The 23,323-nt window shown below is 47.5% G+C and overlaps 1 pseudogene; it reads left to right on the forward strand.

Moving 5' to 3' along the window:
* Positions 1-10,621: 10,621 nt before the first annotated feature.
* Positions 10,622-10,952, forward strand: LOC144695472 (DNA-directed RNA polymerase III subunit RPC10 pseudogene; annotated as a pseudogene).
* The last annotated feature ends 12,371 nt before the right edge of the window (positions 10,953-23,323 follow it).

Consider the following 23,323-nt stretch of genomic DNA (forward strand, 5'->3'; position numbering starts at 1 on the left):
TCGGATGATTCCCTGACCAGACTGTCAAAGACATTTGCAGAATGCCTCATCGCCAGAACTTTCAAACAAACACCAAGATGTAGCTAGGCTGTGGTAAGGCCCTCCGGTGTCAGCTGCTTCCTACACGCCTGGAGTCTCACTCCCTCCGCACGGTGCTTTTGAAGTGGTTGCAGTGGGGAGAGACTGTTGCACACCTCTTTCTGGAATGCGCTATTGCAAAGAAGGACTGGAGAGAGATGCAGTGGTTTCTGTCGAGGTTCTTCCCGAGCAGTTCTGTGACATAGGACTCTGTGCTCTACGGGCTGTTCCCAGGGACACACACCGAGACAAATATCAACAGCAACTGGAGGATCATCAGCTCGGTGAAAGACACTCTTTGATCTGCCCGAAACCTGTTGGTCTTACAGTGCAAAGAGTTGCCCTCGACTGAGTGTTGCAGACTGGCACATTCCAAGGTCCAGGACTACGTGCTGAGAGAACGAAACACAAAACAAAACCTAACAACTGAGATGATGTTTCAATGCACCAGGACTCATGTGCTAAAGGTGTACCATTCCAAAGGAATGAGCCCAGCCAACGAGCTTATCAGACTGTTGTCATACTCCCTACATTGCCAGTGTGAGCTGTACTGGCTCAGAACTGATTTAGTTATGTAAAAAGTTCTCTTAATTTGCTTTTCAATTCATCTCCCATATGATACTGGAAAAGAACTCACTTTCTTCAAGCAGGTCTCAGGGAAGGAAACACAGCGTCATTCTCCCACCTGACTGCTCTGCACCCTTACGCTACAGTTCCCCCCACCTCCACATAACATACAAAACATACCAATATACAAAATAGGAGCAGAAGTGGTCCATTCAGCCCCTCAAGCCTACTCCAGCATTCAATAAGATCATGGCTGACCTGTTTGTGTTTTGAATTTCACATTCTCATCTACCTCCCAATAACCTTTGATTACCTTGCCTAACAAAAATCTATCTGTGTCCACCTTAAAAATATACATTGACTCTGGTCTCCACCACCTTCGAAGGCAGAGTTCCAAAGTTGCACAACCCTCACTCTCCTGATCTCTGTCCTAAAAGGGCGACCCCTAATTTTAAAACAGTGCCCCCTAGTTCTGACTCACCCACAAGAGGAAACATCCTTTTGACGCCCACCTTGTCAAGGCCATTCAGGATCTTGTATACTTCAATCAAATCACCCCTCACTCTTCCAAACTCCAGTGGAAACAAGCCCAGTCTGTTCAATCTTTCCTCATAAGACAACCCGCTCATTCCAGGTATCAATCTAGTAAAAACAAAAAGCTAAAAGCTACTGCGGATGCTGGAAATCCAAAACAAAAACAGAATTACCTGGAAAAACTCAGCAAGTCTGGCAGCATCGGCGGAGAAGAAATCAGTTAACGTTTCGAGCCTTCATGGCCCTTCGGCAGAACTGGAGCATAGATAAGAAGAAGGGAGAAATATAAATTGGTTTAAGGTGGGTGGGTGGGGGGGGGGGGAAAGGGGGGGCAGAGACACATTGAGGGTGTGGTGTGATGATTGTGGAGATGAGCAGATAATCAAAAGATGTCACAGACAAAAGGGTCAAAGAGGTGTTGAAGGTGGTGGTCTTTGACTGAGAAAAGTGCTAATTAAGAATGGAAGACAGGATATTCAAAGTACAGCTCTAGTGGGGGTGGGGTGGAAAGGCTAAAGGTTTTAGTTTTAGATTTAAAAATAATGGAAATAGGTGGGGAAAGAAGAATCTATATAAATTATTGAAAAAAAAAGCGGGGGGTGGGGGGGGAAAGAAACGGGGTGGAGATGGGGGGAGGGGGAGTTTAAGATCTAAAGTTGTTGAATTCAATATTCAGCCCAGAGAGCTGTAAAGTGCCTAGTCGGAAGATGAGGTGCTGTTCCTCCAGTTTGCGTTGGGCTTCACTGGAACAATGCAGCAAGCCAAGGACAGACATGTTGGCAAGAGAACAGGGTGGAGTGTTAAAATGGCAAGCGACAGGGAGGTTTGGGTCTTTCTTGCAGACAGACCGCAGGTGTTCCGCAAAACGGTCGCCCAGTTTGCGTTTGGTCTCTCCAATGTAGAGGAGACCGCATTGGGAGCAAGCAATGCAGTAGACTAAGTTAGGGGAAATGCAAGTGAAATGCTGCTTCACTTGAAAGGAGTGTTTGGGCCCTTGGACGGTGAGGAGAGAGGAAGTGAAGGGGCAGGTGTTGCATCTTCTGCGTGGGCATGGGGAGGTGCCATAAGTGGGGGTTGAGGAGTAGGGGGTGATGGAGGAGTGGACCAGGGTGTCCCGGAGGGAACGATCCCTACGGAATGCTGTCAAGGGAGGTGAAGGGAAGATGTGTTTGGTGGTGGCATCATGCTGGAGTTGGCGGAAATGGCGGAGGATGATCCTTTGAATGCGGAGGCTGGTGGGGTGATAAGTGAGGACAAGGGGGACCCTATCATGTTTCTGGGAAGGAGGAGAAGGCGTGAGGGAGGATGCGCGGGATATGGGCCGGACACGGTTGAGGGCCCTGTCAACGACCGTGGATGGAAAACCTCGGTTAAGGAAGAAGGAGGACATGTCAGAGGAGCTGTTTTTGAAGGTAGCGTCATCAGAACAGATGCGACGGAGGCGAAGGAACTGAGAGAATGGGATGGAGTCTTTACAGGAAGCGGGGTGTGAGGAGCTGTAGTCGAGGTAGCTGTGGGAGTCGGTAGGCTTGTAATGGATATTGGTGGACAGTCTATCATCAGAAAGGAGGCTGAGCGTCAACTCGCAGACGTTTCCTCCTACCTCTCCCTGGACCATGACCCCACCACAAAACATCAAGCCATTGTTTCCAGGACTGTCACTGACCTCATCTCCTCTGGAGATCTTCCTCCCACAGCTTCCAACTTGATAGTCGCCCAACCTCGGGCGGCCCGCTTCTACCTCCTACCCAAAATCCACAAACAGAACTGTCCTGGCAGACCGATCGTGTCAGCCTGTTCCTGCCCCACGGAACTCATTTCTCGTTATCTTGACTCCCTTCTCTCTCCCCTTGTCCAGTCCCTTCCCACCTACATCCGTGATTCCTCTGACACCTTACGTCACATCAACAATTTCCAGTTCCCTGGCCCCAACCGCTTCCTCTTCACCATGGATGTCCAATCCCTCTACACCTCCATCCCCCACCAGGATGGTCTGAGGGCCCTTAGCTTCTTCCTTGAACAGAGGCCCCAACAATCCCCATCCACCACTACTCTCCTCCGTCTGGCTGAACTTGTTCTCACACTGAACAATTTCTCCTTTAACTCCTCTCACTTCCTCCAAATAAAAGGTGTGGCTATGGGTACCCGCATGGGCCCCAGCTATGCCTGTCTCTTTATGGGGTATGTGGAACATTCCTTGTTCCAGTCCTACTCCGGCCCCCTCCCACAACTCTTTCTCTGGTACATCGATGATTACTTCGGTGCTGCTTCATGCTCTCGTCGGGACCTGGAAAAATTTATTAATTTTGCTTCCAATCTCCACCCCTCCATCATCTTCACATGGTCCATCTCTGACACTTCTCTTCCCTTCCTTGACCTCTCTGTCTCAATTTCTGATGATAGACTGTCCACCAATATCCATTACAAGCCTACCGACTCCCACAGCTACCTCGACTACAGCTCCTCACACCCCGCTTCTTGTAAAGACTCCATCCCATTCTCTCAGTTCCTTCGCCTCCGTCGCATCTGTTCTGATGACGCTACCTTCAAAAACAGCTCCTCTGACATATCCTCCTTCTTCCTTAACCGAGGTTTTCCATCCACGGTCGTTGACAGGGCCCTCAACCGTGTCCGGCCCATATCCCGCGCATCCTCCCTCACGCCTTCTCCTCCTTCCCAGAAACATGATAGGGTCCCCCTTGTCCTCACTTATCACCCCACCAGCCTCCGCATTCAAAGGATCATCCTCCGCCATTTCCGCCAACTCCAGCATGATGCCACCACCAAACACATCTTCCCTTCACCCCCCTTGACGGCATTCCGTAGGGATCGTTCCCTCCGGGACACCCTGGTCCACTCCTCCATCACCCTCTACTCCTCAACCCCCACTTATGGCACCTCCCCATGCCCACGCAGAAGATGCAACACCTGCCCCTTCACTTCCTCTCTCCTCACCGTCCAAGGGCCCAAACACTCCTTTCAAGTGAAGCAGCATTTCACTTGCATTTCCCCTAACTTAGTCTACTGCATTCCTTGCTCCCAATGCGGTCTCCTCTACATTGGAGAGACCAAACGCAAACTGGGCGACCGTTTTGCGGAACACCTGCGGTCTGTCTGCAAGAAAGACCCAAACCTCCCTGTCGCTTGCCATTTTAACACTACACCCTGTTCTCTTGCCAACATGTCTGTCCTTGGCTTGCTGCATTGTTCCAGTGAAGCCCAACGCAAACTGGAGGAACAGCACCTCATCTTCCGACTAGGCACTTTACAGCTCTCTGGGCTGAATATTGAATTCAACAACTTTAGATCTTAAACTCCCCCTCCCCCCATCTCCACCCCGTTTCTTTCCCCCCCCACCCCCCGCTTTTTTTTTCAATAATTTATATAGATTCTTCTTTCCCCACCTATTTCCATTATTTTTAAATCTAAAACTAAAACCTTTAGCCTTTCCACCCCACCCCCACTAGAGCTGTACTTTGAATATCCTGTCTTCCATTCTTAATTAGCACTTTTCTCAGACAAAGACCACCACCTTCAACACCTCTTTGACCCTTTTGTCTGTGACATCTTTTGATTATCTGCTCATCTCCACAATCATCACACCACACCCTCAATGTGTCTCTGCCCCCCCTTTCCCCCCCCCCCCACCCACCCACCTTAAACCAATTTATATTTCTCCCTTCTTCTAATCTATGCTTCAGTTCTGCCGAAGGGCCATGAAGGCTCGAAACGTTAACTGATTTCTTCTCCGCCGATGCTGCCAGACTTGCTGAGTTTTTCCAGGTAATTCTGTTTTTGTTATCAATCTAGTAAACCTCCTTTGAACCGCCCCCAATGCATTTACATCCTTCCTTAAATAAGGAGACCAAAACTGCACACAATGTTTGAGATGTGGTCTCACCAATGCCCTGTATAATTGAAACATAACACACTTACTTTTATGTTCAATTCCTCTTTTAATAAAGGATAACATTCCATTAGCCTTCTTAATTATTTGCTGTACCTGCATATTAATTTTTTGTGGCTCATGCACTAGAACATCTAGATCCCTCTGCACCTCAGAATTCTGCAGCCGTTCTGCATTTAAATAATACTCTGCTTTTTTACTCTTCCTGCCACGTGAACAACTTCACATTTTCCTACATTATAATCCATCTACCAGATTTTTGCCCACTCACTCAACCTATCTATATCCGTTTGCAACCTTTTTATGTCCTTTTCACAACATACTTTCCTACCTATCTCTGTGTCATCTGCAAATTTAGCTACCATGCCTTCACTCCCCTCATCTAAGTCATTGATGTAAATCGTAAAATGCTGAGGCCCCAATAAGACCTCTGTGGGACTCCACTCATCACATCCTGCCAATCAGTATGCATACTCTCTGCTTTCTGCCAGTTAGCCAATCTTCTATCCATCCTAATATGTTACCCCCTACACCATGAGCTTTTATTTTCCGTAATCACCTAATCAAATGCCTTCTGGAAATCCAAGTACAGTACGTCTACAGGCTCCACTCTATACGCGGCCAATGTTACTCCTTCAAAGAACTCCATTAAATTGATCTCAGATGCTGAATAGGAACTCTGTGTGGCCTGTGAGTGTGCCCACAAGTTCTCGGTGTGAGTACGAAAGTGAGGGTGCTATGATTTTTTTAAATAACCAGTCACAGCTCAAAAGCCAAGGTCCTGTTTTCAACAGTCAAAGTCAATTGGAGGTGGAGTGCTTGGAATTGAAGTGTGAACTGGCTTAGATGTGCACAAAACATAGCCCTGTGGGTCAGGTGTGACCTTCAGAATCCAGCCCAAGACGTCCATTCACACTGCTTCTAGCTGCACTGATTTGGTTTGTCCTGTTTGATCTTACTTTGACCTGGAAGCCTTTGAAAATAGGCATTCTCAGCCCACTGCCTCACTGATGGAATGATTTCTAAATCAGAACACGATCTGTTTGCACCAACTCCAAAATTAATAGAAGCACAAATTTAAATTTTAAGAGGCCTACCCCAGCACCCTCCAACCAATCCCCAAAACTCCATGGTACAAACCTACATGATCCATAGAGACAAAAACAAGGGCTGATACACTCCTGACCTGACACACCTGGAGGGAATGAACAGCGGTGTGTGACAACATAGACAACAGACAGAATTCGGAGAGGCACACTGAGTGATGGCCCAAGTTCTTCAACGATTGAGGGTGGGTGTGTCGGCCATCAATTTAGTCCATCGGAATGCAATTCCAATGTTTTTTCTAACCTCACCATTCAGAGGGGTCCCCCTCCACACCTCTCTTCATTGAAAAGTGTCCCCTCCTCCACTCCACCACCTCAAGGGGCAGATAAGGAGGCAACATTCTGCCAATGTGGACAGACCCCTGGCCTTAAGTTTGCAGTTGGGCAAAGAACCAGCACAAATTACACTGCAAAAAGTGTACACTGTGCCAAAAACAGACCTGCGATGTACATCACAACCAATTAGTCAAAACCCAGCATTTGTACTCCGTGTGGGAAGCAGTCTCAAATTCCGGATTATTGGGAAAGGAGGAAGTGGGGCTTGAGCAAGAAGTAATCTTGACACACAGTGGCTTGGCCGTGTAGAGATATGCAACCTTCTTATGCTACCATGCCTTCACTCCCCTCATCTAAGTCATTGATGTAAATCATAAAAAGCTGAGGCCCCAACACAGAGCAGACAGTAGATTAAGCATCACATTGGGGCTTTTATCAATGGCAGGTCGAGAAATGGATGGAAAACAAACATAATCATAAAAGAGCTGGTTGAAAGCCTGGACTTCTTAAATGTGATACAGCCTGGGTTGGTGGGGGTTGAGGGGGGAGTTGTGTGGAAAACAACATCTCTGTACAAACACTTTGCCTCATGAGGGATGGGGGATATGGGGGTTAAGTGTTTCAAATGGAGGTTTTTTTCTGTTATTTCGCCTAACAGCCGAAAAAAGGAATTCCTAAAGTATCCGAAAGTTTCAAGTACCAATCCTGATTGGGATTATTTTTTCTTCCATGCCATCCCAGATTCGCAAACAAGACTCCCAATTCCTGAGATGTTTCCCAATCCATTCATCGGCTACCAGATGGAAAGTTCCCTGAATTTTAGAGAGAAAGGATATGACTGGCAAGTCTGCAGCTGTGGTCAGGTGCAGACTGAAGTACTGGTGTCTGGCTTGGTCAAGTGGCAAATGGCAAGACTCCCATAGAATGTGGGATCTGTCATGGGGAACAGCGGCAGGCAGAAGAGGATGACTCTCAGTCGAGAGAAGAAGAAAATGGTTACTGTCTGAGGGTGATCCAGAGCAGCTTCAATGGCTGGGAATCCCATGCAGTTACAAAATGGGTGGCGCAGCACTGGACCAATCAGGTGACCCAGAAAATAAAGAGCCTGTCACAACACCGAAAGGTCACTTGTTCACCAAGGAACCTCAACTTCAGGAGCTCCCTGGTGGCAGCTAGCCAGTAGTTCTCAAACTATCCATCCATCCATCCTTACAAATATTAACACTTCCTGGGGACCCCCCTTGAAAATACTGACACTCCCGGGGACCCCCTGAAAGTAACGACATTCCCTGGTTATCTCTGTAAATATTGGCACTCCTGTCGATCCCATATGAATACTGACATGCTCTCAGGACCCTCCTGCTGACAATCTGCCCCTAACCCCGGGAAACCTCTGTCCTAACCTCCCAATAAACACGGCCAGTTCAATTTCAGGAAACAACTCTGGTTGAATTTACCCTGTGGACATTGCCCACCCGCTGCAGCCCATCTGGGTCTTCCATTCACATCTTCCTTCCCTCCCTGGCTGTGCTGAGATAAACTGGAGATTACCCCATGTTGAACCATCACAAGTACAGGTAGAAAGGGGGAAATGGTGGATTCACATTTCAACTACAAACTGCTCTAATTGAAATGTTAGCTCATTTTTTGCATTCTCATGTGCTGATAGACCCACGGTACATTCTTCCACTGTACACTCTTCCACTTTCATTTCAGATTTATATTCGATCAATGTAGTCACTGAAAATATCTATCAACACATGAAGCCTGAAACTGTTCAAACGACACGCTGAATCAAAAAAAAGAATACTTGAAGGGCCAGGTAAAAGATCGTGTGTTCAAACCCCACTTCAAAGACTTGAACACATCATCCATGCTGACACTCCAAGGGCAGAATATTGTGCTCCCCGGGCGGTCACACCCGACCCTAACCAGCCTAAAATGACGCACGATGCTGATGACGTCATCCTGCACTCGCGCGATGTTTCGGTTGGCATGTGCATGCGGGAGTCGGCAGTGCGCCCGCCAAAAATTAACAGGCCTATTAAGGCCATTAAAGTTTTAATTAAATGAAATTTTTCACTGCCCGTCCAACCTTACGATTGGTGGGTAGGCGAAAAGGCCAAGTGGCCTTTGGATTTTTTACAAAACTTCACCCACAGGCGGGATGAGGTTTCGATCAGTGATTTTAAAAAAAAAAATTTTCAAACTAATTTCTAACATGTCCCTACTCTGAGTCACATGAGGGCACATGTTATTAACATTTTAAAATTGTTTATTTTTTATTTTCAAAATTCTTCAGCTTCCTGATGCAGCTCTGCGCACACTTCCGCGCTTGTGCTCCTCCCGGCAACGCTGAGTGCAACAGCACACATTGCACATTGGCCGGCCGTTAATTGGCCAGCCAGCATGAAATCCACGTCGGGGCCCAATTGCGGGCTGCACCCGCCCAGGCAAAATTCTACCCTAAGTACAGGACTGATGCGAGTACTGCTGTCTTTTGGATAACCCTTAAATCCTGGCTCCGTCTACCCTCTCTACTATTGGAAGAAGAGCGGGAGTTCACCCCAGTGCCCTGGCCAATATTTATCTCTCAATCAGCAGGACTAAAACAAATAGCCTCATTGCTGATTGTGGGAGCTTGCTGTGTGCAATTTGGTTGCTGTGTTTTCCTGCATTGAAACAGTAACCACACTTTGGTTGTAAGTGCTTTGAGATGTTCAGATGTTATGAAAGGTGCTGTAGAAATGCATATTCTTTCTTTTCATCAGTTACAGGATGGTTAAAAAGACAAAATAAAATGAAGCAGCGACTAGGGTTATATTTCTTGACAGGCATGGGTTCTGTAAGAAGCTACTCGTGCTGAATCCTGTTGTTCAATCATTTTTTTTTAAATACCACATATACTAATCCTATGGAGGGATACAATGCTGGTGGAAAATATACCAAGGAAACATCAAGCCTGAAGATTACAGGAGGGAGAGGGAACTGGGAGGTGAGGAGCTCCACAGGTCCGAGAGCTTGGGAAGGAATGAGTTGGAGCCGGAGGCAGTGCGATGAGTTTGGTTCAAATACAAGTGAGGAGGCAGGAAGGGAGCAGCGATGTCTGAAAGATGTTCACGGTAAAAACGCACTGACCTGTCCTGATGAAAATAAATGCTGTGTGTGCTCCGAACACTGTAGTGTAGGAAAACTGGGGAGAAAAGAAACAAACACACTTGGATTATTAACCCAAGTATAACAACCATTAAGGCTGTCTTATTGTTACTGCCTCATCCATGTTGCAAATCTATCAAGATCAAAGCTGTCCCATTGGGATACGAACATGTGAATTAGGAGCAGGAGTAGGCCCCTCAAGGCTGCCCTGCTATTCAATAATATCATGGCTGATCTGACTGTGGCTTCAACACCATTATCCTGTCTTATCCTTGTTAGTCAAGAATCTACCTACCGCTTCCTTAAAAATATTCATTGATGCTGCCTCCACCGCTCTCAGGGGAAGAGAGTTCCAAAGATTCATGACCCTCAGAGAAAAAAATTCTCCTCATCTCTAACTTAAATGGAGACCCCTTATTTTTCAACTGTCTCCCCTAGTTCTAGTCTTGCCCACAAGGGGAAACATCATTTCAGCATCCACCCTGTCAAGTCCCCTCAGGATCTTACATGTTTCAATAAGATCACCCCTCAATCTTCTAAACTCCAATGGATACATTAGATGATTATTTGAATAGAAACAATGTGCAAGGGTACAGGGAAAAGGCGGGAGAAGGCGCTAAGTCAATGTTCATTTGGAGAGTCAGTGCAGAGACAATGGGCCAAATAGCCTCCTGTGCCATTAAAATTCTGGGTTGCACTAAAGCTCGTGGCAGCTGCCGTAAAGGCGCAATGGGCAAATGCCACTGTCTGAGGCCTTTCAGCCCATGGCATACCCAAGGGCTGACAACTGGGTTAAACCCCTTGGGCTGTATGTTTGACATGTAATGAATCTTGTAAATATTAACTGTAATTGTAAATGCAGTGAGTAATATACAGTATTGGAAGAAATTGATTTTGTCTGCACTTTATGTAATATCAACTTTGAATGTTCATGTGATGTATTTTTTATAAAGTTTTGAATAAAGTATATTTTTGGAAAATAAATGGGTCTCTGATGATGTTGCTCTTCTGTTTGATCTGCAGGAACATACTGATAATGAGGAAAGACAAACATGTTAACCGGTTTGCTTGTAACGCCTGCCCCTAAGTTCACAACATCACAAGCAAAGTAACAAATGGAAACTACCCCAAGCTAAAAGAAATGAGTGAGGGGCAGAGCTGGTGCTGGGGAAAATGTAGACTGTGCAGCAGAAGCCTGTCCTAAACTTGAACATCCTTTGGCATATTGCATGTAAATGTAAACCAGATTAGCTGCTCAAACTATGATTACATTTTACAAGTGCTGCAATTGAGGGTGTGGACATCACTGGAGGGATTACATTCCTTAAACACTGAAGCCAAGTAATTATGACCACATGTCACCTCATGTAGGTCGAGTTGAAAGACTGTCTGCTGCCCTATATTAACATGCTCAAGAAGATGCACTGCAGGAATTCATCAAGGCTCCTTAGACAGTACCTTCCAAGCCGACAACTGCTACCATCTAGAAGGACAAGGGTAGCCAATACATGGGAACACCACCACTTGGAAGTTCCCCTCCAAGTCACTCACCATCCTGACTTGGAAATATATCGCTGTTCCTTCACTGTCGCTGGGTCAAAATCCTGGGACTCCCTCCCTAACAGCACTGTGGGTGTACCTACACCACATGGACTGCAGCGGTTCAAGAAGGCAGCTCACCACCACCTTCTCAAGGGCAATTAGGGATGGGCAATAAATGCTGGCCCGGCCAATGATGCCCACATCCCGTGAACGAATAAAAAAAGAGGAAATTGCTGGAGCCATACCAGTTGTTAACCTTGCTACTTGTATATATTTTGTTCCATTTGTTTTTCTTCCTCTTACTAGTAAAGTTTTAATGCAATTGCAATGGAATTTAGAAGTTGTTGATTGTGTACAGACTGTAATAGATGGCAGGAAATTACTACCAATAACATTCTGAAATTGTTATTTCCAATTTCCTTTTGAATACCTCGATTGAACCTACTTCCACCACCCTCTCAGGAAGCTCATTCCAGACTCCAACCACTCTCTGGTTGAAAAAACTTTTCCTCACATCACTTTTACTTCTTTTGCCCATTATTTGAATCTGTGCCCTCTAGTTCTTGATGCTCCTTCTAGCAGGAACAGTTTCTCACTGTTTACACTGTTGATAGCCCTCAGGGGCCTGGATTTTCTGTGCCCGTTGGCATTGGGCGTGTTCGGTGGCGTGAGTGGACAATATGGCGAGAAGGCCAAAAATCAGTTTCACAACATCATGAAACCAGTTTGCGATTATCCGCTCCGCCCACCAATGGCAGGCCATATTTCCTGCCATTGGACATCGGGAACCTCATTGTAATACATCAGCATATCATTATCAGGCCAGCCCGCTGGACTCATCCCCCACCCCCGCTTGATCGCCCGCCCACATTGGCAGGAAAACACGCCGGTGCAAAATGCGTCTTGACAAGTGTGACGTGCAGAAGTCGGGACTTACCGCCAGGACATTGCTCACATCGCGGACATCCAAAGAGCAGGAGACACTGGAGCCCGACACCAACCGGACCCTAGAGGAACGTCCATGGTGTGTGGGGTGGATTCTCATGGACATGGCTCCACCGCGAAGCAGCCCATGGAAGTTAGAAAGTCACCGTTGATGCTCACAACAGACAATGGTCGAGGGGGTGGGAGAGGAAGGTTTAGGATCAACTGGGAGAGAAAGAAGTGTCAGGAGGGGTGAGGTTGATGGGGAGAATGAAGGTGTCGGGGTGGGGTTGGAGGGGGGAGGGAGTATGGGGGAGAAGATTGCAACTGGGAGAGTATGTGTATGGTGGGGGGGTGGTGGGGGGTGGGTGTAAGGTGTAAGGGAAGGAGTTCAAGAGACAAAAAGGGGATCGGGGGAGGAAGGAGTGCGGAGAGGGGTGGGATGCCGGGGGGAGGAAGGAGTGCGGAGAGGGGTGGGATACCGGGGGGAGGAAGAAGTATGGAGAGGAGATGGAGGAAGAAGTCGGTGAGGGGGAAGGAGTAAAGCTGGAGGAAGAAGTGAAGGTGGCAGAGGGAGTTAGGAAGGGTGAGGAGTGAGGCTGGAGGAAGAAGTGAAGCTGGAGGAAGAAGTAAGGCTGGCGGAAGGGGTCAGAGGGAAGAGCTAAGGGTGGCAGAAGGAGCAAAGGTGTCTGAGGGAGTCAGGAAGGGTAAGGGATTAAGATGGGGGGAGAAATCCGAAGGGGTGGGTAGACTAAGGTGGGGGGGTGGAAGGACTACCGGGGCTGAACAGGTTCTCGGGGGAAGGGGTTCTGGGGGCGGGGCAGGGTAAGGGGACAGAGGGGGGAAGGGGTCCGGAGGGGGGGATGTCCAGATGAACATGCAAGGGAGAGGTCTGATGAGTCCATGACTGCCTCCTGGGGAGAGAACTGAGCGTGGGCAAGGTACGAGAGAATAGTGAGGATGACAGAAGACAGAGTGAGACGGTAGCGGAAGAAGGGACGATGAGTGTAGTTGCTGGGGACTCGGAGACAGACACAGACGCTGGGGGTGGGAAGGAGGAGGTTGGGGAGGTGAATGTGGATGGGGGTGGGATTTTCAGGAAGGAAGGGAATATGCATGTTCACCTAGACATCCCCAAAAGAAAAGGGTTGTGGCTGGTAGGTCACAGGGGGGAGGGTGGAAGGTGATTCCGGTGGGGGGGGGGGGGGGGGGGGTCAACAGTGATGGGGAAAGGAAATGGGTGACCTGGGGAGGGGAAAAGACAGGGAAACACATGAGAAACTGAATCCAGGCCATGCTGTCTAAATTGAAAGTGAAACGAGAGTTGTGGTGGGCGAGACTGGGTGCTGCATGGGAGTGTGATCAGTGGGTGGGCGGAGATGCAGGTCGGCTCAGATGGACACTGAAAGCGAACCACAGCAGGTAGCAATGAAAATGCTCAGGACATTGAGGAGAGTGTGATACAGGAAGAGTCCATGTGTGTGGGAGTGTGCTTGCTCGAGGTTCTGAAAGGCCCTGACACACACACACGCAGTCCTCCCTCCAGAATCACTCATCGCCCAGCTGCTCCCTCTGCGGTGACAGAGGATGAGGTTGAGGGATCACAGGGAAAGAGGAGTCGGAGGGGGAGGACATCCTTTGAGATTCCTGAGTGGATGACCCTGGGGTGTCCAGATGCTGCTCCTCCTCCCTTCGGGTGTCTGGGGGCCCCGGCCTGACTCCTTGAGGGGAAGGAGCACCTGGAGGGACATTGAGGTGCCCCATTTCCCTCTAGCGTTGCCACTGCAGGAGGTCACCCATGACTCCCATGATGGAATGCAGGTTTGCACACACCGCCGCGTTCTGCTGGACCAGGGTCTCCATGGCACCCACCATCCTCCCCATGGAGACCTCCATACGTGTACATGTGGGCACCACTTCATCAGAGAGCAGGCGGACGCACTCCTCAGACTCACGTGCCACTCTGTTGAGGGCTTCCACCAGCTCTGTGTGATGTTCCCCTGCCTCCTGCTGACTCTCCATGATGAGCTGGAAGGCCAAATCCAGAGTTTCGTCATCTGACTCGGACCTCACAGATGCCCCTTCTCCAGCAGTCCTCCGGGTGCCGGGGAGCTTGCGTGAACCTGCCTCCTCCTGCTGTGGACATGTGTCCATGCGGTGACCACCAGATTGTGAACCCGAGCCTGCTCTAGATCTAGGTCCCACCGAGGTGTGTGTCTCTGCGCTGGTGGTCGGTGTGGGTAAGCGCTGTGATGGGTCTTCCAGGCTGCTTATTTCCAGCTCTTCAATGGAGGAGGTGTCCTCTTGGCTGGAGGTGAGGATGTAGATGGAGCTGAGGGACTGACTGGCTGAGGGTGTCGGTCGCTTGGCAGAGCTTCCTGTGAACCAAAGTAGAGATAATTAGTGCATGGCAGCAGAGTCAAAAGCAGGAGAGAGAGCACTCACAGTTGTGTTGAGAGAGGGATGATGTGGTGCAGGATCCTTGCGAGGGTTTTCACCGCTGACCTCACCATCACCGCAGGCACAGTCCAGTCAGCACGATGCACGCTCCTCAAAGTGAGTGAGGGGCCTAATGTGGGTCACTCGATCCCTGGTTTGGGACCTCTCCCTGCTGATGTGAGCCAGCTTCCCCTGGGAACAGATGGAGAGAGTGGGAGAAGGACACATGGCACTGTGTGGAATGTTTGTGTGGTGAGTGGAGCCATGGACAGGATGAGGACACGAGGAGCTCATGTCCTCATCCCGTCCATGGCTCCACTCACCACACAGCAGAGGATATGAGCCTGATGGAGATGTGAGGGTGTGTGTGAGAGTTTGTGAGGTGTTGTCCCTTGAGGTGTGAGATCCCTGTGGATGTGTGATGGGTTTGTGGGTGTGCGAGTTGAGAGTGAGGAGAAGAGTGAATTACCTTGGCAGAGTGGATGAGACCATTCATCCTTTTTCAGCACCGGGTAGGGCATTGGCTCTGACCACCACTGCCACTGCTTCCCAAGCCAGATTAGTGAGGTTGCTGCCCATCCTGCAGCCAGAGCTGGGGTAGAGGAAATCACCGTGAACCTCCACTGCATCCAAAAGGTGCTCGAGGGATGCATCATTGAACCAGGGGGCTGCAGTCTTCTTGCCTTTCAGGGCCATCCTGTCCTCCATGCAGCAGTCCTGGGCTGGAGGCACTGAGAGGTGTGTGCACAGCTGCACTTTAAACATGGCACCCGGCGCGATAAGGACATGTGATGGCGTGGCGGGCAAATGAGAGCCCGCCCGCCATGGAAACGCCAAGTTTACTGGGAATGCATAATTAATGAGGCGGGTTTGGGACGATACAGCGTGAAAAGTCACTATTGTGGCTAGCGGGTAAAACTTTGTTTTATCCACCCGCTACTGCAATTCTGCCCAGGATCTTGAATACATCTATCAAGTCTCTTGTCAGCCTTCTTTTCTCCAGGGAAAATAGTCCCAACCTATACAATCTATCCTCATAGCTGCAGTTGGCATCCCTTCCACAAACATTCACTTCCTCCACCACCGACGCACAGTGGCAGCAGTGTGTACCATCTACAAGATGCACTGCAGGAATTCACCAAGGCTCCTTCGACAGCACCTTCCAAACCCACGACCACTACCATCTAGAAGGACAAGGGCAGCAGATAGATGGGAATCACCACCACCTGGAAGTTCTTGGAAAGAACTTGGAAATATATCGCCGTTCCTTCATTGTCGCTGGGTCAAACTCCCTCCCTATCAGCACTGTAGATGTACCTAGACCTCAGAAATTACAGCGGTTCAGGCTCACCACCAACTTCTCAAGGGAAATTAGGGATGGGCAAGAAATGCTGGCCTAGCCAGTGACACCCAGATCCTGTAAATTAATTTTTAAAAAGTTCTTTATGCCTGGAATCATTCTTGTGAATCTCCTCTGTGCTCTCTCCAACTCCTTCACATCCTTCCTCAAGTATAGTACCCATAACTGGACACAGTCCTCCAGATGAGGCCTAACTGGTGTCTTATACAAGTTCAACATGACCTCCTTCCTCTTGTACTCAATGCCCCTATTAATAAAGCCTAAGGTTGCTCTCTCAACATGCCCTGCCATCTTCAATGTCTTATGTATATATACACCGAGGTCCCTCTGTTCCTGCACCTCCTTTAGAGTTTCTCTCTTTATTTTGTACCGTCTCTCCATATCTCTCCTGCCAAAATGAAGCACCTCACACTTCTCTGCATTGAACCTCATCTGCCACATGTCTGCCGAATCCACCAACATGTCTATGTCCTTTTGGAGTTCAAGACTATCCCCATCACAGTTGACAACGTTTCCAATCTTCATATCATCTGCAAATTTTGAAATCATGCCCTGAACACCACAGTCTAGGTCATTAATATATATGGGCCAGGATTTCCCTGTCACTCATCCAATTTCTTATCCAAATGCCTTTTGAAAATCTATATGCACCACATCAACAACATTGCCCCCATCAACCTTCTCTCTCACCTCCTCTAAAAACTCCAACAAGTTAGTTAAACAATGGGTAGAATTTTCCCCCCATTGGGGGGGTTGTGCGGGGGCGGGCGCGGGAGGATGCAGACTCAATTGGTGCCCCTGATCGGGTCCGCGCCGCCATTTAATGTGGGCAGGCTAATTAAGGCCCGCTCAGCGTGATGTACACCCGGAAGTGCTGAGTGCTCCATGTGCAGGAGGCAGAGGCTTGCAGGTATTTGTTTCCACAATTTTTATCTTGAAGGCCCTTCTCCTTAGAAGAATCAGTGGGGAAGTAAAAAACTAATAAGAAAAGCAAGGAGAGAGCATGAAAAGAGACCAGCAGCTAATATGAAAGTGCAGGTGGCAGAGAATCTCCCTGAGGCACCAGATAAGTTTTAAGTTTTAAAAGGTTAATAAAGTGGAGAAATACTTTTTATGACATGTCCCCTCATGTGAAACTGCCAGATTAGCTGGGACATTAATTTTAATAAAAATTTGTGTGAAAATTTAAAATCATTCATGAAACCTCACCCCGCCCATGGATGGGGTTCCATGATAAATGCAAAGGCCGCTTGGGCTCTTTGCCTGCCCGCCAACCTTAAGGTTGGATGGGCAGCTCAGGTAATTGCTTAATTGCCTTTTTAAATGGCTTTAATAGGTCTTTTTACAGTTTGGTGGGCGCGTAGCTGACTCGGCTGCGGGCCCGCCGAACTGAAAACCTAAATGATGCATAGTGACGTCGGGACGCATGCCTGATGTCACCCCGTGTCATTTTATGCCTCGACGAGCAGGCCCACCCCTGCTCGCCGAGCCAAAGATTCAGGCCATGATTTTCCCTTAATGAATCCATGCTGGGTTTCCTTAATTATCCTGCACCTGTCTACGTGAGTACTGATTTTATCCTGTGCTATAGTTTCCAGAAGTTTCCCTATCGCTGAAGTCAAATTGACTGGCCTATTGCTGCCAGCTTTACCCTTGCACCCCTTTTTGAACAAGGGTATAATATTCACAATTCTCTAGTCCTCTGGCACCTCCTCTGTGTCTAAGGAAGACTGGAAGGTTATCACTAGTGCCTCTGCAATTTCCACTCTCACTTCCCTCAGTACCCTTGGATGCATCTCATCCGGTCCTGGTACCTTATCTATTTTAAGTAAAGATAGTCTTTCTAACACCTCCTTCCTTTCGATTGTAAGTTCTTCTAGTGTACCAGTTACCGCCTCTCTCACCTCAGCCTTCTTCTTTTGTAAAGAGAGATGCAAAGTACTCATTTAACACCACCGCATTTCTTCTGCCTCCATGTGCAAGTCCCCTTTTTGTCCCTAATCGGCCCGACTCTTTCTTTTACCATCCTTTTATTACTTACATGCTTATAGAATACCTTGGGATTCCCTTTCATATTAGCTGCCAGACCGGCAGCTCTGTCCTTGCTTTCATGCTCTCTCCTTGCTTTTCTTATTAGTATTTTACTTCCCCTCTGGTTCTTCTAAGGAGAAGGGCCTTCAAGATAAAAATTGTGGAAACAAATACCTGCAGTGAAAGAAAGTGTAAGTGAAAGAAAACAGTATAAAGATTGAAATTTTGTAATTTATATGGGCAACATTCTTTGGGCACGAACACAATAAATAAATACACTGTGACTCTCAGTCAATTCATCTTAAAACATTTCTGCTCTCAGTTAGTGTGGAACCTCCAACTAGTAAAGGTAATGCATTCCTTCAGTCCAACCTCACAACCAGTCTATTCATTCAAATATGTTCTTATCCCAACTACCCACCCCACCACCATACAACAAATCTGATTATTTCAAATTAGTTTGAGTTCCCACCTCTTCAACCAATCTGATTGTTTCCAACAGGAATTAGTTGCACTTTCCATGGATTTGGAGGTGTCAGCTGTGGCTCAGTTCATAGCACCCTCACCTTTGAATCAGAGGGTTGTGGGTTCATGTCCCACTCCCGGAAACCAAGAACTATGATTGTACTCGAAAGAGTTGCAATCTGTGACTGTTGATAACTCGAAAGAGTTTCCATGGATTTGATTGGTTAATACTGACAATTGATCCTGGTCTGTTGTGAAATGCTGATACTTGCTGTAAACCACTGTTAGAGCCAGATTTTGCCATCCTGAATTGGGACAGAACCGGAGCAGGATGGCTGCTAAGCAGTGCAAACAGAATCTCCACTTCAACCCTCTGCCATTTTCAGCATCATGGGCTTCAGAACCGACCAGCACTTATTACAAATCATAGAATGGTTACAGCACAGTAGGAGGCTATTTGACGCATTGTGTGTGTGTTGGCTCTTTGAAGGAGCCTTATTATGAGGCCAATTGAACTCATTAAGGCCTTAATAAAAGGCTCAGCTTTATAGCCAATGGGATTTGAGTGTCCTCAGTGATTATGGCCTGTAAGGAATGACGGGAATGGAAATGGAGGCAAATCAGGAAGCGGGGCAACTGTTGTAGGTGAGAGGAAAACTTTTAACTGGCTGAAACAGTTCACTGCATGGACTGAGAAATTGCAGGAGCTCCTTAAAAGAGAGGAGAAGAAGCAGGGATGAGGCCCTTGCCACTTCAGGGGCTGACCATCTCCTGACATCGGCTGGACATTGCATCCTTGAATCAAGCTGCTGGGATATCACCTGATCAAGAGAAAGACTGGACCTGGTGCTGCACCATCACAAATGGAGGTCATCGTGGGAGTGCAGCGGCAGCATGCACAACAAAGAAGGGTCCCTGGGCACTAGGAGGACGCAGCAGAGAGAAGAGGACCACATAGGAGAAGGAGATACCATCCAACATACAGAATCTACTGGAACAGGTGAAACTATGTGGATATGATGAAAAAAATCATGTCGAAGAAGGCTGCAATATTCCAGAAAATAAACTAATAAAGGAGTATTAGCCCAGAGCAGGCCTTAATCAAAATTAATAATTTAAATAAGGTACTAACTGAATTCAAAGAGAGTTGGGAAGTGGCAAATTTGAAACCCTTCTTCAAAATTGGATGTAAGAACATTCCTAGTAGCTGCAAGCAGTTTAAACTACAGTTTAGCATTAGTCTTTTTCATTCATTCATGGGATGTGGGCATCGCTGGCCAGCATTTATTGCCCATCCCTAATTGCCCTTGAAGGTGATGGTGAGCCACCTTCTTAAACTGCTGCAGTCCATGTGGCGTAGGAACACGCACAGTGCTGTTAGGGAGGGAGTTCCAGGATTTTGACCCAGTGACAGTGAAGGAACGGCGGTATATTTCCAAATCAGGATGGTGTGTGACTTGGAGGGGAACTTCCAGGTGGTGTTGTTCCCATCTATCTGCTGTCCTTGTCCTTCTAGATGGTGGAGTTCACAGGTTTGGAAGGTGCTATCGAAGGAGCCTTGGTGAGTTGCTGCGGTGCATCTTGTAGATGGTACACACTGTTGCCACTGTGCATCAGTTGTGGAGTGAGTGAATGTTGAAGGTGGTGGATGGGGTGCCAATCAAGTGGGCTGTTTTGCCCCGGATGGTATCGAGCTTCTTGAGTGTTGTGGGAGTTGCACTCATCTAGACAGGTGGAGAGTATTTCATCACACTCCTGACTTGTGCCTTGTAGATGGTGGACAAGCTTTGGGGAATCAGGAGATGAATTGCGCGCTGTTATGACACAGCAGTTGGTAAAGGCTGAGTTGTTTAAATCCCAGAGGGAAACTTGGACAACTGTCATAACCTACATTTTCAATTGGTATGTTTGAGATGCAGCTCTGAATTCAGAGGTTTTGAGAGGCCTCAAGAGGTTTTTTATATAAACTAAATTAAACATTTATTAATTTAACAACAAATTTAAACACATACACGTCTACAAATTGCTACCATAATAACTTTTAAACAAATCCCCAAATTAATCACTCCCAGTAAATCTTCACCAAGGCAACAATAACCCACAGACACCAGGCAAAGCATGTTTGATCTTATGAATTCAAAATGTTGTCCCTTGCAATTTTGTTCCTTTGCAGCCACAGCTGTAGGGCTTACAGACTGCTTAGATCTTACATGCATCTGACCTACACACACAAACTCCTCTTGGGCTATACCTGGCCTTCTCTTTGAATGTAAATTCTCATTGTACCACTAGGCCTTTGAACTCCACCGAACAATAAAACCCCTTTCGTAGCACCAATTTTATTACTAAACTGAAAAAATAAACACATTGTTTGGTGTCTCCTAACTAGGTGCAAGATTTTACTCCTTTCTTTTGAAAGGTTTATTCAACAAATGCAAATATACTCTTTACCTTACTGTTCTTCTTACTGTTCACCCAATTAACATCTCAAAACTACTTTACATCAAAGCATCCAGACTAATTGGCTTTAATCCAATTAAGCCAAACACACACCCCCACAGTAACAGACACTACGACAAGTCCAATTTAAAAATAATTTCCAATAACATTATATACATTAATATCTTCATGACACTCGTCGCAGGATTCCCAGCCTCTGACCTGCTCTTGTATCCATAGTATTTATGTGGCTAGTCCAGTTCAATTTCTGGTCACTGGTAACCCCCAGGATGTTGATAGTGGGGGATTCGTGGTGTGCTCCATGTGGGAAGCTGGGGACATTTCCAGTGTCCGGGACCAGCATGTGTGCAGGAAGTGTGTCCAGTTGCAGCTCCTGGAAGCTCGGGTTTCAGAGCTGGAACGGCGGCTGGGGACACTGTGGAGCATCCGCAAGTCAGAGAGCATCATGGATAGCACGTTTAAAGAGGTGGTCGCACCGCAGATGAAGGGACTTGAGGAAGGAAGGGAATGGGTGACCACCAGGCAGGCCAAGAGAAACAGACAGGTAGTTCAGGAGTGCCCTGGGGTCCCGCTTGCAAATCGATATTCCATTTTGGAGGCTGATGAGGGTGCTGGTTCCTCCAGGGAGTGCGGACAGAACCAAGCTTCTGGCACCACAAGCATCCTGTCCGTACAGGAGGGGAGGAAGGGAGGAAGAGCAATAGTAATAGGGGATTCTATAGTCAGGGGAACAGATAGGCACTACTGTGTCCGTCAATGTGACTCCAGGATGGTGTGTTGCCTCCCTGGTGCCAGGGTCCAGGATGTCACTGAACGGCTGCAGGGCATCCTGAAGGGGGAGGGTGATAAAGCAGAGGTCATGATACATGTGGGTACCAATGACATAGGTAGAAAGAAGGATGAGGTCTTGCATCAAGAATTCAGGGAATTAGGCAGTAGACTAAAAAGCAAGACCTCTTGGATTGTAATCTCTGGATTACTCCCAGTGCCACATGCTAGCGAGCTCAGAAATAGGAGAATAGCACAAATGAATATGTGGCTTAAGAGTTGGTTCAGGAGGGAGGGTTTTAGATTCCTGGATCACTGGGACCGTTTCTGGGGAAGGTGGGACCTGTACAAGCAGGACGGTCTACATCTGAACCAGAGCGGAACTAACATCCTTGCGGGTGAGTTTGCTAGTGCTGTTGGGAGCAGTTTAAACTAATTCAGCAGGGGGAGGGGACACAGAATGTTAGCAGAATAGGGACACATCATAATACAGTAAAACAATCAAGTCAGAGGGAGTACAGCTGCAATAAGCTTCAAGGGAGTAAAGCAAGGCCGGGTGGCCTCTATCTTAATGCCAGGAGTATTACAGGTAAAACGGATGAGTTAAGGGTGAGGATTGACACATGGAATTGTGATATAGTAGCCATCACTGAGACGTGGTTGAGGGAAGGGCAGGATTGGCAGCTCAACATTCCGGGATATAGAATCTTCAGGCGAGACAGGGGAGGGGGTAAAAGAGGAGGAAGCGTTTCATTATTAGTTAAGGAGTCGGTTACCGCAGTAAGGAGAGATGATATCTTGGAAGGGGACGTTGAATGAAGCTTTGTGGGTAGAATTTAGGAATAAAAAAGGGGCAACCACATTATTAGGTGTTTATTATAAACCCCCAGATAGTCAGCGGGAAATTGAGGAGCAAATATGTGCACAATTTGCGGACGTGTGTAAAAACAATAACAATAGGGTAGTTATATTAGGTGATTTCAACTTTCCCAACGTTAATTGGGATAGACATAGAGTTAAGGGCTTGGATGGAATAGATTTCTTGAAATATGTACAGGAGAACTTTTTAGGTCAATATGTAGAGGGTCCAACAAGGGACAGCGCAGTACTGGACCTAATTCTGGGGAATGAAGCCGGACAGGTGGCTGAGGTGGTGGTGGGCGAGCATTTTAGCGATAGCGACCACAACATGGTACAGTTTAAGTTTGTTATGGACAAAGAAATCGACAAGTTGCAAAAAATGTTTTGGATTGGGGGAGAGTGGATTTTAGTAAAATAAGGCAGGATCTGGCCAAGGTAGACTAGGAACAGCTACTTGTGGGGGAATCTACAGAGGAACAGTGGGGGGCGTTCAAAAAGGAAATGGGAAGGGTACAGGCTCAACATGTTCCCTCTGGGTGATAGGAAGGCATAACAAGCCCAGAGAACCATGGATGACCAGAGATATTCAGGTTACGATGAGAAGGAAAAAAGAGGCTTTTAGCAGGTACAAGGGAAGCAAATCAGCAGAGGCATTAGTGGAGTACAGACAGTGCAGGGTGGAGCTCAAGAAAGCAATTAGGAGAGCAAAGAAGGGATCTGAGAAAGCTCTGGCTGGTTAAAGTAGAGAAAATCCCAAGATATTCTATAAGTATATCAATGGGAAGAGGATAACCAGGGAAAGAGTAGGGCCCATAAGGGACCAAGGGGGCAATCTATGGGTGGAGCCAG

Source organism: Cetorhinus maximus, chromosome 21 (assembly GCF_964194155.1).
Source record: "Cetorhinus maximus chromosome 21, sCetMax3.hap1.1, whole genome shotgun sequence".
Classification (NCBI taxonomy): Eukaryota; Metazoa; Chordata; class Chondrichthyes; order Lamniformes; family Cetorhinidae; genus Cetorhinus; species Cetorhinus maximus.